This window comes from Neopsephotus bourkii, unplaced genomic scaffold (assembly GCF_033783945.1).
Source record: "Neopsephotus bourkii isolate Nb327-2 ecotype Australia unplaced genomic scaffold, CSIRO-AGI_Nbou_v1 NB_1433, whole genome shotgun sequence".
Classification (NCBI taxonomy): Eukaryota; Metazoa; Chordata; class Aves; order Psittaciformes; family Psittacidae; genus Neopsephotus; species Neopsephotus bourkii.
The window spans coordinates 5,037,075-5,050,968 of NW_026901910.1; the positions used below are offsets into that span (position 1 = coordinate 5,037,075).

A 13,894-nucleotide genomic window follows, 5' to 3' on the forward strand; every position below is an offset into this window, starting at 1 on the left:
CCCTTTCTCCCCAGGTCGAAATGTACAAGCTCTTTAGAAAGCTTTGGTTAAGGGCTTTCTTTCAAGGTTGAACTTATATAGCGTTTTAAGTGCTATATAAATTAATATACTTTTAATACTTACTATTTATGTAGTGCTTGGTGTTCGTGTTCACAACCCCCTCATGGCAGAATGAGCTGCAGGAAAGAAAAAGGCTTTTTAATTGGGGTGATGTGAAGACTTGATTTTGAGGGCAGAAAAGAAAGCAAGGTCATGATTGCAAGAGGTGCTTGGTGACCTGCAGCTCAAGCCACCAACATCTTAAGTACAGAGGCTTGAAAAGGATGAGGACCCCACAATAAGGTGAATTCCCACAGCCACAGGGATATAGCACTTCATGATAGGACACCGGTGGTTAACATCAAAACAAGTGGCATTCCCCAATGCAGCCATGACATACCAAACAGATACCTGATTCATTTGGAGTATGTTTAATGAGACAGCTCCATCACAACAGTGTTATCCTCATTGTTCTGCAAAGCCACTTCCATCTGGCAGCTTTTGGGGAAGTCACAGATGAGCATGACCTCACCTTCAGTAAGCCTGCTCCTAGTTCTACACTGCAGACACAACAGCATGGAAGCACTGCCATGAGGCTGCAACACAGTGTATTCCTGACCATCAGTGCTCAGCTCCCTGTGTAAAAACAAGTGACAAATCACTAGTTGAAGAATAGCAGATTCCCCTTCATATAGAGATCAGTCACCCCAAAAAAAGGAGGTTCTAAGCCACAGGAGCTTGTTCTTTCCTTAATGCTCATATGCAACTCAATTCATGACTGCTGGGTAGCAGGTAGGAAGGGAAATTGAGATGGTCTCCAGCAGAATGCAGATGTGGTCCAAGCAGGTGAGAAAACACCACACTTGCAGCATGGAAAGGCTTTGGAGGTGGTGGCTTTCAGATGAGCACTTAGTCAACATAGGAACAGCAGGTTACACTGCTGCAGGGATGCTGACACTCACAGTGGTCATGGTTAATTCAACATGTAGATATATTCCAGGTATGAATCCACAAGGAGGTTATCTGTTGCCTCTGACAACAGCACCAGTTGGAATGAATGCTGCAATGCTGCAGCATTCCTTAGAACGCCGTTCCTCTTGGAAGCTGCCACCTACTAAACAGGGTTAACATTTACTTCCAAGAATCCCATTTTCTATGCTTGGTTCCAGGGCTTTTGGGGCCCTTTTCCCAGTACATCTGTGCTAACAAAGCACTGAGAATGTCATGCTCAGCTTTGACTGCTGCTGTTTATTCTGTAAAGAGTTTCAAGTGAACATCTCTACCCGTTATCACTTGCAAGACCACAACTGTGTAAATGCAAAGAGCATATTTATGACTGCAAAACATGCCCTTTAAGGGCAATGTTAAACTCCTGATAAAAAGGGCAAACAGACGTTGCCAAGGAATGTGTCTGGTACCATTAAAGTCACTGGGAGCAGCAACTTAGTGCTGAGGTCCTGCCAGTACCAGCAGAATGAGCTCAGAGAAGAGAGCAAGACTTTGAATAGTCTCACCATCCTATTAAAACTCCACAAATTAAAGCATAAAATTGATCTAGCCTGGAAGAGCTAATGTGATGCAGCTCTTTTAATTGAAAAGCTTAATTCAAGTTGTAAAGGGCAGATAGTATCATTCCTACTAGCTCCATGTGCCAGGTATGGACAAGTTAGAGGTTGCAGAGGAAGAGCTGAGTCAGCCTTGGGTTTAGGAGGTAGAGTGCAGATGGAAATGGCCACAGCATGTGGTGGGCTACTGTAAAGGGAGCTCTTTCCAGCACAGTTCAGCACTGTAAGGAATACTGAACCTGAATGAATGATGTTCAGTTAGCTACCACAACTCATCACCAGCCACGCTGCTTGAGGACAAGGTCTCCCCATCAGCAAGGCTGTATGAGGGGCATAAAGCAATGCAAAACTTATCAGCCAACTATTCCTTTATCCAGCATCCAGCTATGGCAGTGCCTGTGGGACATAATACTCCAAACCCCACAAACATCTGTGTTTGGCTGCAAGATTTCCTGGTGGAAGTCTAGGGTGTCTGCTGGTTTGAAGCTCAGTCTTCCATCTGCAGGGAAACGCACTGCAGAGAAGGTGTAGGAAGTCCAGCAGCACTGAGATGAAGGAAACCACTGAAGAAGCTGGGCTTAAGGTACAAGGTATACACACAGAATAAAGGTGTTCCATAGAAAGAGGGTAACACAAAGTGCAGAGACTTTCCAGGCCTTGAAAGATAACACAAGGCAGGCAGGAGTTTAAATAAAAGGGGTTCCTGTGGGAATACAGTGAAGGATGAAGAAAACAGATGCCTTGCAAATGGAAACAGATAGGAAAAACAGGACTGAAAGGAGTAATTGTAGGAAACCAGCACAGCAATCTAAGAGAAGGAGTGACACAGTAAATAAGGGTGGAGTGTAAGCCTGTTTCTCCTCAAAGACATCTTTAAAAGGGCTTGGCAGGGAAGGGAAAAGTCTTCCCTTTATCATATCAATGAATCCTTATGTCTTCATGGCCATTTTCCTACTGCTCCTGTTCCATGCCATTAATCTGCTTTCCATGCAGGTGTTCTGAGATTTTTTTTGGGGGGGAAGAGGTTCAATCAGCAGTTTGTGCTATGTTCATCTCAAACAGCACAATCCTCGCCTACAGCATGTAACAGACCATTAAGGAAACATTAATAGTCACGCTCCCATAACTGCAAACCTCAAAACAGCCCCTTCTTTTAGGTTCAGGAGTATCACTGCTTTGCTGAAGTACATCAGCACAGAAGAGGTGGCAACGCATTGGAAAATGACACATACATCAACTGAGGATGCTTAAGGTGAGCACAACAGGGATGTGGCTGCTAAAGGAAGCTGCTGCTCCTTCAGAACTCTGCATACAAATCTCAGCAGGCAGCTAACGTGTGAAGTCTACCACCTCCTCTGCTCTCTAGATGGAGGGCAAAACCAACAGTAACAGTGAGTTGAGCTGAACAGTTTCTTCTTTTGAAGATGAAGACTACCCAAGGCAAAAGCAGCGTCTCAAAGACACAAGCAGTCCTTTGCTGGAATAGATTTGCACATCTGTAGGAGTCGCTATGCAGGAAATAACCTCTGATATGTAGTTCAATAAAGTACTAAGTGTGGGCTCATATTTAGGAGCCCAAATGCAAAACTATGAGACACTAAGCACCTTTTTCAGCTATGGATCAGTTTTCTGAATATACAAACTGGGTATTTATGCTGCTCATTTTCTCTCTTCAGATGGATCCATGGCTTTGGACATTGGCAGGATCTCGAGGCCTGAAGAATCATGCCTGGATCTTCTTTCAAGAGCTGTAGCAAACACTCAACCTGATGCATGGAACTTGAAGGCAAGAATCTAGAGGTCTACCAATAAGTGTCTTAGAGAGAAAAGAAGCTGCATTGCAGGAAAGATTAAGTAAACTCACCTTCTTGCATTGCAGTATCTTCCCACAATGGGCTGGAGGCATCCTGTCATATTCATCTCTTGTAGCCCACTGCGATGGCAGAAGTGTCGCTTAGTCTCTGTAGATGGCAGGATCAATCACCTGGATATCAAGGCAACCAAACCATGAGCCATAAGAGAGCTTAAAGAAAAACACAACAATCAAGAAGAATCCACCAACAACTGAGCATATTTTGCACGGGTATCAGCTTATTATGACACAGATTTCTCCTCTTATCCTTGGATAACCTTCCTCCCCTCTCCCCTCATCTGCTAGCCCGTCTCACTCCGACAGTCTCATTTCAACAGTGTGAAAGGTTGTTCATTTTATACAAGTCTTTCACAAGAGATGAAAATTCAACTATGCTCTAATTAGCTGCCGTTCCACATAAGTCACTGTTATTGCAGCTTTTAGATTAGAACTAAATTTGTCCCACAAATGTGTGTCAAATATTACAGTGGAATGATTAACGATATCACACATAATGGAAGGATTAAGCAGTGATGTTAGCAGGAGACTCGCTGGAGAGGAACTGTTTAAGCTTCTAACTCCTAATTTTTGGCCTGGATGGTAAAAGAACCTGAAATTGAAAATAAAAATGGCTTGTGTGACTGGCAAGCAAGAGGAGGTCTGATTCACAACGATATTCTTCATTCAGTATTCACTGGTGGATTAAAAGCCAAATCATCCTAACAAACAGCGGCGAACAATGTTGAATCTCAAAACCTCAGGACTCAGGGTGCTGAATAAACGCAGAATCACTTCCAGCAGCTTTGAAGATCAGTGCAATTCAACAACAGAAAACCTGCCCCTCCTTCCCAATCAGCTCTGATTCAGTGCCTGCTGCATGGAATAACCTGTGCTGACAAGCTCCTTGATGGCACACCAAAGTCACCCCTTTCTTCCCCCCATTGCTTGTTTGTGCTGTTACTCAGCCTCCAAGCAACAGGGTGTGTTAGGAAGTAACTTCCAACACAGCAACAGACAATGAGGAGTTGTACAGTGTCTGGATCTCAAGTGTGATACAGCATTAGCCCTGGGAAGTGTTCTTTCCCACCAGTAGCACAGTAGTCTTAAGTGCTGGTGCATTTAACTACACCAAAACTCCCTTCCTTACTCTTTGATATCCTTGTGTAACATTTCCTGTTACAGTCATCATTAGAAGGTGGCTCCCAACCACCCAGTTTTATGTCAACACAGGAATATTTACTTTAGCTTCCCAGAATACACACCCTGAAGCAAGGGAGCTGGTGCCTCAGGGACCTGCAGCGTTGCCCTCCAGGGCCTGTCACCACATCACACTTAGGAAGGAGCTGAAGGTACTCATGCTGATGAGCAGTCTCATCTCTGATATTTACAGGGAAAAATCAGTGGGATTTAGGCATCCCCAAGCACAGGAATTCACATTTTTAGACCTTGCTCTAAAACTTTAAATGCCCTAAATACAGATGCTGCTCTCTAGTACTATTCATGTATGAATTTATTCAAGAGAGTGGCTTCATATTCTGCACTGGCTTTATTATAACCTTCACAACAGAGTTGTTTGGAGGGCCATAAGAAAGAAGTGGCAGGACTGTCAGAGCTTTGAAGCTTCTAAGGCAGCAAGAAGTTAGAATACAGGTTCTCTTGGCAATAAGAAAGAAACCACGTACTTGAAGTCTGTTCCAGTTGAATAAAGGCACCCAGCAAGATGCAGCTGAAAGGAACTGGGTCATCTGGGTAGAAGAGGAATCCCAATGTCTCCAAGGGAAGGAGTGGACCACATAGAGCTTTAACCCTATGGCCTGAGGGGAGAACAACCTCCTCAATCCCACCCCCAAATCACATTTACTCAGAGGACAAGTCAGCCCAGAGTGGTCTCTGTTTTGAATAAGTTGCTCTTTTTCATTTACAGCTTAGTGTTTTTGCTATCATTTTCCCCTCCCACACAGGTAAAGTGGGTATCCTGTGTTTTGCCATCCCAGTTTGCCAAAGCCTGAAGGTCCCTTTTTATCCCCCCAAAGTCACACAATAATGAAGACACCAGTTCACAGAAGACCTCCCCACCAATACCACCATATCCTGCATTTCATGATGCAGATTACAAGGCTTTTTCCAAGTCTGGATTTTCCTACCTTGTCTTAGGGTTGACTCCCTAAGGTCTCCAATGAGATGGAGCTGATTGGCTAAGTTATATAAAAGGAGTCTTAAGTAGAGCACTCTACCGAGGTTTGAGTTTTTCCCTTTAAAATGCAAATGCCTGGCAGTTAATTCCCTTTTGGGATTTCAGAGCTGCATTTAAAATGGGAAATGATGATACAAAAATACACTTCAGAAAGCATCGCAGGATGAGTAATGAACCCTTCGCCACATGAATACAGATTTTGCTGGTCAGGCAAACATCTTCATTCAGCTGTGTTTCAGTAGCTCTCTCAAAACTGCTTTTGGTTAAGTTTCTCCTCCACCTATTACCCGGTGCAGTCTCCAGGAGGGCAAAATTTCACCATGCTTCCTATTTAACATCCCATTTAAAGATATCAATGTTCTATCAAGTATTATAAATACCTCTCTCACCCTAGTGATACCTTTTCCATGCTACCTGAAACTATAGCTGGATGACAGACCTGCTTGCCAGCTCCTCTGCTGACTGGAAAGGCTAGAAAGCTCTCCAAGGAAGTGCCACCTTGACAAAGACCTTCAATCAGTTTTCACTTCCCAATGTCAAAAGGAGTGTCTTCCATCTCACTTTCTTTTTCCATGATTCCCAGTTTATTCCTAAGGGGAAGAAATAATAAGTGTTTTATAAGGATAATTATATCCTTAGATCAAACAGTGCTTAAACACCTATATGTGTACATAGTCACACCACTACAGCCTTCCACAGACACGGGGGATGCAAAGTGCTCTAACCTGCATTTAAGACTGAGTGTTCCACTCTTTGCATGACCAGGCCTCAAGGAACTCAACTGGATTCCTTGTATTTGTTCTGTCTTCTGGAAGATATACCTTTATATAAGCCTGCAAAAGGATTCAATTCTATGCACACTGGCACAAATACATAGCCCATTTTGAATGAGCCTTATAGCAGGAAAGGATGGAGCTGTGCCATTGTGATACCAAGCCCACAGATCACTAAAAGGGAGCTGCAAAGCCTCTAGCCATCTTTTGGAAGGTCTAACCCTGTGATCTAGTTGAATTACAAATAACTTGTATTCAGATGCACTTGCCTAGGTGCAAAGCATGAGCTATGGACAGGGAGAACATGCAATGGTGTGGAATAGATCAGACCCCAGGCCTGGTCCCCCTGGGTAACGCTACCTGCTGATCCATCAGACAACCTTGGTGTGGTCCACAGTTAAGCACCATTTCAAACCCTGAAAAGCAGCAAATAACACAAGCCTTGCATCAAATTTTGCCTCTGTCTGTATGAGAAAAATCGACTATATGAAACAGTCAAACTTCCCCTTTCTGCCCTTCTTTTGTTTCTGTGTTTTGCTGCAAATTATCCCAGGTCCCCAGGCTCTGTGCTCCCTTTTTTTGTTAGAGACCAACTTCAATCAAACCCCAGATCTCCAAGTCCCCAAACAACCAACAAAGGCTGCATTTGAGCATGTTAAATTTGAGAAGTCACAATAAGGGCTGTGGTAGGATACTGTGAGATCACTCACAGAGGACTATTACTTCATTGTGAATGAAAACAGCATCTGGCACAGGGCAGGAAATCATTTACCAAGAAGCACAGCAATGAAAAAATCAGATTCAAATGAGTTTATGGCTACACAAGCTCTTACTTTCATGTCATGGAAGGTTCTTGCATTGCTCAAAACAGGTCTTTGAAATAGGGGCAGGAAAAACACCACACAGGTTGAGCCTTTCTTCCTTCTTCCATTCCAACGCTTGCCAGTAGCTTTCCAACAATGGCATGATTTACTATTATTCCATAGGGAGAGGAGCCTGCATTTTTAGTGTGGATTTATGATATCAAGCCACATTCAGCCTTTAAGGAGGTTTTCTTTAATAGCTGACAAGGAGATAAACCCCCAGCAGGTGCTGCAGGAATACTGACTTGCCTTTTAGTCTGCATCACACCTTTAATGGGCTTTTGCTGTGTGGCACTTGCTCTTTATGAAATTCAACCCCATTTTGTTAAGCATTGTTTCCACAACCACTGTAAGAGAAAGCAAATAGGTTCAAATAATACTAGATAAAGGATAAACTTGGGAAGGGAAACACGAGAACAGGCATCACCAGCAGGCTTCCTTCACATTCTGCAGGCAATTACTGAGGAGGGGACAGGGGATGGGGAGCCAGGCTCCGGAATTCATTAGAAAGATGAACAGAAGAGGTAACACTCATTTAACAGCCAGGCTTTTGCATTCAGGGAGGGCCACAAGGATGTGAAATGACTCTTTCAACTTGTTAGGGTATTCTTGGATGATGCAGAGCTTGCCAGGGACATGAATTCAGCTGGATCAGATTGGTTTGAGAAGCATTTGAAGCATATTTCTGTCCTTTGCCTGCCGAAAGACCTCAGCAACTGCAATAACAACTTAAGACAACCTCACCACAGTAACAAAGAGACTTCTCAGTGTAAAAACCAGCTATTGCTTGGATGAGCCTGCAGCTGGCAAGTCTCCCAGTGAAAATGACTCCAAATTTGCTGTAAGGAACACCCTTAGTCCTTTACCATTCAAGCAAATTCACTAACCAGCAAATCCAGAGCATTTTGGAAACCAGAAGGCAAATTCTGGCATCCTTTGATCAAGCTTACAAGCCAGATCCTACCTGAGCTCCCACTGGAGTGCATTGGCTTTAAAGACAGCCTTCCGGAGCAAATGGATTTGAGAGCACTGGGAAATCTCCTTTCTACTGACAGCAAAGCTCTTGGTAGCAATGTCCAGAAGGATTCCTGCAAGACAGAGGCAGAGCAAATGTACTGGGATGCAGGACACAGGAGCACTCTCACCTGGAACAGCATCAAAACACATTGGGAACTGCAGCCCCATGCTCAGGCAAGCAAAGCCTGATTTTTTCCACTGTATGCAGGCTGAGGTTACAGGAGTTCAAAGCCTGTAATAACAGAGAAATGCCAAGTCCTGTCATAGCTGTGGGGGAAAGAATGCTCTCACCTTACTGTGTAAATCCACTGCTTTGAAGAAAACACCTCTGTTTTGGGTCAGACTGGCCCAGCGCCTGGGCACACCTTCAATACATCACACTGGATGCACCTGGAAAACATCACATGGGCTTTAACAACAAGGATTAAGCCTACAAGCAACAAAAAGGGGGTGGCTGGGGGGGTTGTGTGTGTGTGTTGATAATTGGCTCCAAATAACAGTGCTCTGTTCACCAAAGGATTTGGGTGAGGCAGCTTGATAGCTTATTTCTCTGTATCCTGCAGTCTATATCCCTCCTCCACTGTCATTTGAAAGACAGCAGATGATCTGCCAGAATTCCCAGCTTTGGGCAACTCTGTGTTTTTCCTCTGAGCAACAAATCCTCGTGTTTTCCCTGTCTGTCTGGCAGCAGCAGTTTTCCATTTGTAACCATCTGTACCAGGGCAGAGGCTACAGCTTCAATCTTAATGCCTGTCTCAGGTCATAGCATTTCCTTTTGGTCAGCTTTAGAGGTAAGGCAGCACTGAACTCACTGACAAACCTTGACACTTACCATATATTCACTTCATTTGATACCTACTGTTCCCTTAAGATGCTTGTTTTGCAAAGCCTTCAGCTATCTGCCTGTAGGTGGGTGGAATATACTTACTATTCAAACTCAGTTCCACTGCAAAACATCCCCTCTTTTAAACTAATCACTCACCACAGTAAATATTTCCCCTGTGCTGCAGCAAACATCCTCTTCAAGGACCCAGCCAAGTGCAAAGAGCTGCTCTGCAAAAAACATTCTGAATGCAATTGAGAATGACATCTAAATCAATAGAGCCCCACGCTGCTGCTGGTGGCTGCTTGCATAGGGCTTGCTGCAGGGTGAGGTGCTGTGAAAGACCACAAGAAGAGCTCGTAGCAACACACAATCACCTATACTGCAAACAAGTTGTTTCTACTTAACTATAGAATTCCAGAAGCCTGTGAGGAAAGTTCAGTGGGATTTGGGCTGTCAAGAGTTTGATTTTGTAACTGCTGTGCTATGAAAACATGGGCAGCAAAGACTCAAAGCTCAAAAAAACCAACACATGCAGCCCTCTCCAAAATTATAAGCCAATTTTTCTTGAACTAAACCCATAAACTTTCAACAAGCACTGAAAATTGTACATTTAAGTCAAGCTCTATAACAAACCTCAAAGAAAAACAGCAAAATTACCACAAAACAGAGCTCCTATAGACACAAACCTCACCTACAGCATTGAAACCACACTTACCCTAAACAGCTTCACCTGGGGTGTCCATCCATAGGCCCAGAAGCTCTATTTAAGCCAACCCTAGGGACATCACTTGTTTCTAGTGCTTGTAGTGTAGCCCTGAGCTTTGGTTTAGTGGCACTTACACTTGGCTATAGCTTTCCAGCTTTCTCTTCAATTAGTCTCAGTGCTGTGGATTTGACAAGTGATCAATGGATTTTGGGTAATCCTGACTGTCCTTGCTAATCTACAGCTACTTCATGTCTGGCCCAAGCACCTGCCTCATTCTCTTGATCTTGCCTGCTGACCTGGATATGGAGATGATCCTGACTGCTGTTTCTAGGTCAGCATTGCTCACCTCATTCAGGTGTTGAAGGATGACACTGGAGCTGGTGAGTACCTCCCCAGGCTTTTGGGTAAGAGCTAAAGATTACCCAGGGGAAGCTTTTACTCTTAGAAATCAATAAGGGCTTTGGAAAACACATTGCATAAGATGAAAGCTGCTTCTTAAAAGTACTGTTGCACCACTACAGCGGAGGGGGTAGTCAGTCTGATGGGGAATGTGCTACATGAGTGAAGATGAGAGTAATTTAGCTTAAATAGTCTGAGGAAATCAACTTTAGGAATGGGTATCACTACTGTCTATAAATACACACTAAGAAAAAAGGGCCCTGTTTAAACATTGGCACAAGAAAGGAAAAAAGGACCTTGAGGAAGAAAAAAAACACCCTTGTCTTCAGTGATGTTTTTAATCTCTTCTTCAAGGCTGGAAGAAGAAAAGTCTCAGTTGTTCCTAAGGGAAAACCTGCTCAGGTTATCGACTGTGGGGGCTGTGATGGACTCCCCTGCCAACTATGAGCTCAGTGTTCTTGATTTCTAAGGGCTGGGGAAGGAGGCAGAGTGACCATCTGACAGAGGCATACCTTGGTACATGTTGGAAAGATAATACTGAGTTTTCCCAGTGCAGGGATTTGTGTTTTAATGTGCTAAAGGAAGCCCTGATAAACAGAACGCTTGTTTGGCACATCCATTAAATTAGATCATAAAATGTAACTTGTTAAATGTGGCTCTAATCTGAACATCTACTGTAAGTTATAACTAAAGCTTTGGCTCTGTTAATCTGCTAAGCATATCCAGAAACAGGTGGAGCGTCTCTAAACTTCTCCTTTCCCAACACAGCCTGGGTAAGAGTGTCTCTTATATCATCTATCATCTTATCATTGCTTGTTAAAATGCAGTTATCAAAAGGATCTGTATTAAAATCCTTTCCTAGAGCTGAAGATGGGGAAACCTGAAATGCTTTAAATCCTGTAAAATAAGGATTATTTTTTGAAGACATCATTATAATGCCTGAATATATTAAATGTTTGATGTCTAGTCAACTTTCTAGTGACCTCAAATAGCAAAAACGCATTGGTAATAGTTTTCTGACTCATTCCAGTTTGCTTAATGGAGAGGAAAGCCAAACAGCTTCTGTATTGACTTTGCAGAGGTGCACAAATCACTTCCTACTCAAAACAATGCTTCTGCATAACCAGAACTGGGGAGTGGTGACAGCTCAACTGGAGTGGAAAATGAGCCAACGGAGTTGAGTACTTCCAGTGAAGTACTTAGGGTTGATAAGGGTTGAAAGTCCTTCTTGGAGAAGAAATGGAGGCATTAACTGAAGAGTAATCCAGCTGAAGAAGTTGATTTGGATGTCAGGTTGAACTGCATGCATCCAATGGGGCTTCCTGGGAAATACTCCAGTAATGAAGTGCTGCGATGTAAAGAGCAGCTCTGCTGCCCTGGTTGTACTTGCCTGTGAACTGGGCCTTGCTACTGGTACCACAACCACGTGGCTGCTTGGCTTAAGGGCCAGGATTCCACAGGAGCACCAGAAGTATGGCAAACACCTTCCTCAGCTTACATCTGCCCTTGTGACATGGTGAACCTTCTTGGTTGATTTCTATCTGGAGACACCATCAGAAGCAGCAGTGTTAACAAATCCTGTTAGAATGGAGGCAGGGGATACAGGTGTGAGTGGTGAAGTGGTTTCCCTGCAGGCACTGTTGCACCCAGATCTCATTTTCCCTTCCATACACCACAGCGTGCCTTTACTAAATAGGTTTTTCATGGTGAGCAGCAAAGCTCCTCTTTTCCAACACTTGATGCACCTCCTTAGTAACTGCATAGTAAAGACTATAGAGGGCTATGTGGGTTGTTTCCTCACTGATTAGTGTGCTTTTTGCCTGTATTTCTTATTAACTATTGGGGGATAAATGCTATTTGAGTGGGTACAGCTCAAAAAGGAAGTCAATAGTGATAATTTCTTTAACAGCTTGTTTTCCATTTAGCTTTAAATCATTAGGTAGAAGCTCTTGAGACACATTAACCCCCAACTTCTTGTAGTCAAACCTTTCCTTGCAGCATAAGGGGATTAATTCCACTTGTTGAAACAACTGGTTAAGCTCTTTTGGGGGGAAGCAACACAGAGAGCCAAAGTGCAATGGCTTTGTTGTCTTTCTGCTTGCCATGAGGCCACTTTAAGGCAAGCCACAATAAATTGAATTAAAGTGGGGTAACTCACATCCCTACCTCCATGGTTTGTATTCTCTGTGCAGGATTCAAGTAATTACATTTCAGTTGCATTATAAATTAGCAGGCTTGAACAGGAACAGAGCTGAAGCTTTTCCATCTCCTAGATTGGTGCTTTAAATCACAGCCAGCTGCTGACACGCACAAGGGAAGGTACCACAATGCACAACCCAATTCCATGCATGGTTTCATTGGGAAATCTAGGCACAAATCCCTACTTGCCACGTACAGATGGGGTGCAGGGGTTCAGCGAGGCATCATCTGCTTCTCTAACTCCAATGGCATGACAGCACTTGAGCATTTCTCTTTGTTGTGTTTTAATCAATGTGCTTCTCAAAACGGGATCAAGGAAATAAACTTACCCCAAGAGGGAAGAGACAAGATGGGACACATGCAGCAGAGGCAGTGGAGAGATGAGGAGGTGCAGGGGTGGAGATGTGGATTTTATGACCTGGAAGATAATAAGAGCATTTAATGAAGAGTTACAGCACTGTTCCGAGCAATACATTGCTTATTTGAACTGTGATGATTAGAAATACATAAATGAACCTGATGTGAAGACTTTCCTACCTCTGCTAGGTCAAAAACAAAGCTCAGACCATCACAAACCCCATTAAATACGGGCAGGACAATAGGCATGACATCAGCCTCCAGATACTGCAGCTGATGAATCAGACCAGCATGCTGCTGCTCCTGCATCTGGCAGCTTGCTGCTTGCCCTGAATGGGGCTTTCCAAGCTATAAAGGGCGGGGGGAAAACTGTGGGATAACTTCCAGAATAAGATCTGTGCCCCAGGGAAGGTCTTGTGCTGGTTTGTGTTCAGTAGTCCAACCGCGGGTCTGTAAGAACACATGGCACAAAGCATGTATGTCAGAGCCTGTAAGTGCTGAAAACATTAGGAAATCCCTATTTATAAACACAAATAAAGCACTGGAAACACTTTGATTTTGTAAAGTAACACCCATAGCCGCTAAGAATGAGGAGAAATAAAGCAGCTTTGTCTTCTATCTCCTTGTCCTGTTTGTTATCCGAATGTTTCAGCACAGTATAATGAAATCAATATGGGGTTTATAGCATAGAAGAATAAATGGACTCCATAACTCATAATTCAAACTAAGAGAAGTGCCCAGGGGACTAAAAAATATTGTGCAAGGGGCGAAAAACCCCAATGAACATCTAAATGGTGACTAATTCTGTTCCCTTCAGCTTTAAAATCCTTCTTATTTACCATTTTAAGGTCAAGGTCCTCAACAGACTTATTTCTGCCTTTCTTCTCTCTCATCTTGGTTGCTCCTGGAGAAGATGGGTCAGTCCAACAGGCTTCAGGATCTGCTTCATCTCAACGTGAGGGTTTAAAAGGTTAGGCCAGGCTCTTAGAAGACAGCCCCAGTGGGGAAGTACACTTCATTGCACCAACATCTCACCACCCTTCTATTCTCCTAGGGCAGAGAAGGAGCAGAACCAGTTTTGGTGAACAGTGTACTCAGTTTGGG

At 43.6% G+C, this 13,894-nt stretch overlaps 1 protein-coding gene and 1 long non-coding RNA gene across 2 annotated transcripts in view; both read right to left on the reverse strand.

The window, feature by feature from the left end:
* ZBTB44 (zinc finger and BTB domain containing 44) overlaps positions 1-13,894 on the reverse strand; it is a 398,215-nt gene that overhangs the window by 252,560 nt on the left and 131,761 nt on the right. The window lies entirely within an intron of this gene.
* On the reverse strand, positions 170-13,621 carry LOC133220442 (uncharacterized). Its single transcript, XR_009727726.1, has 6 exons — positions 12,763-13,621; positions 9,286-9,356; positions 8,595-8,733; positions 8,251-8,374; positions 3,469-3,627; positions 170-2,260 (listed from the first exon to the last, which is right to left on the reverse strand). It is a non-coding gene; the product is annotated as an uncharacterized LOC133220442 (long non-coding RNA).